At 38.3% G+C, this 1,302-nt stretch overlaps 1 protein-coding gene across 2 annotated transcripts in view; it reads right to left on the bottom strand.

Annotated features, from left to right (window-relative positions):
- The window catches only part of LOC102837348 (PRELI domain-containing protein 2-like), a 127,177-nt gene that overhangs the window by 86,473 nt on the left and 39,402 nt on the right, over positions 1-1,302 (bottom strand). The window lies entirely within an intron of this gene.

A 1,302-nucleotide genomic window follows, 5' to 3' on the forward strand; every position in this document is an offset into this window, starting at 1 on the left:
TCTGGCCGACTGATTGGAAGAGATCAATGTTTATGCCCATTCCAAAGAGAGGTGACCCAACAAAATGTGGAAATCATCGGACAATCTCTTTGATATCGCAAGCGAGTAAAGTTTTGCTAAAGGTAATACAGAAACGGCTACAATCATACATTGACAGAGAACTTCCAGAGGTTCAAGCTCTATGAATAGCAGAGAAACATTGTCAGGCACACCTTAATCCTCCTAATATCTTTGCTCTTGAATACTTTAAAGAGGTCTTGTGCAGCAATTTTGCCTAATGTGATAATGTCGCTTGATTTCTTGACTGCTGCATCCAAACGTTTTGATTATTGTCATTGTTAAGTGCCATCAAGTCACTTTCGACTCATAGCAACACTGGATATGGTTTCCGAGGAGAGACTGTGAGTTTGAACCACCTTGCAGTCGAGTACATATCCCTACAGCACCACACCAGGACTCCTAGTGTTGATTACGGATTCAAGAAAAATGAAGTCTTTGATGACTTCAATCTTTTCTCAGTTCGTCATATTATTGGTCCACTTGTAAGGATTTTGGTTTTGTTTACATTGAGATGCAGCCTATACTGGAGGTCTTTGAACTTTATCAGTATTTTAAATCCTCTTTGCTTCCAATAACCAAGGTTTTATCATCTGTGTTATCACAGGTTGTTAAAGAGTCTTCCTCCAAACCTGATGCTATGCTCTTCTTCATAGAATCCAAATTCTCTGATTATTTGGCCAAAATACAGATTAAATAAGTATGGTGAAAGAATACAAGCCTGAAGCACATCTTTCCTGATTTTAAAGCATTCGTTATTGCCTTGTTCTGTTCGAACAACTGCCTCTTGGCCAATGTACAGGATTCTCATAAGTACAACTCAGTACTGGGGAAGGATAAGAAAGATGGAAACACTGCCTTCAGAAGTCTACAGACCTAGGTGGAGGATAAATCAAGAAACAACAGCTTCGCATTTCGATATATTTGTTTAACAAAAGTTGATGACTTTGTAGCAATACTTTTTAGCAGTCTGAGAAAAAGGAAGCTCAGATAATTAAGAAATTTTCTCAATCCCTCAGCTATCAAGTAAGGAGACTGTTGAAAGACAGGAATCCAGGGACCTTCCTCTTGATGAATCTGAGCTTTACCTTTTTTTTTAAGTTTTTATTGTGAATTGAATGATAGTTTACATGGGAGAACATCAGCTTTACTTTCATCCGATTGTATTTCATTTCATTGCAATAATTACAATCCTGTCCATGCACCATCTAACAACCCAATAATACACCCCGCAAGCCTGTGCCC

The sequence above is a fragment of the Chrysochloris asiatica genome, unplaced genomic scaffold (genome assembly GCF_000296735.1).
Source record: "Chrysochloris asiatica unplaced genomic scaffold, ChrAsi1.0 scaffold00093, whole genome shotgun sequence".
NCBI classification, from domain to species: Eukaryota; Metazoa; Chordata; class Mammalia; order Afrosoricida; family Chrysochloridae; genus Chrysochloris; species Chrysochloris asiatica.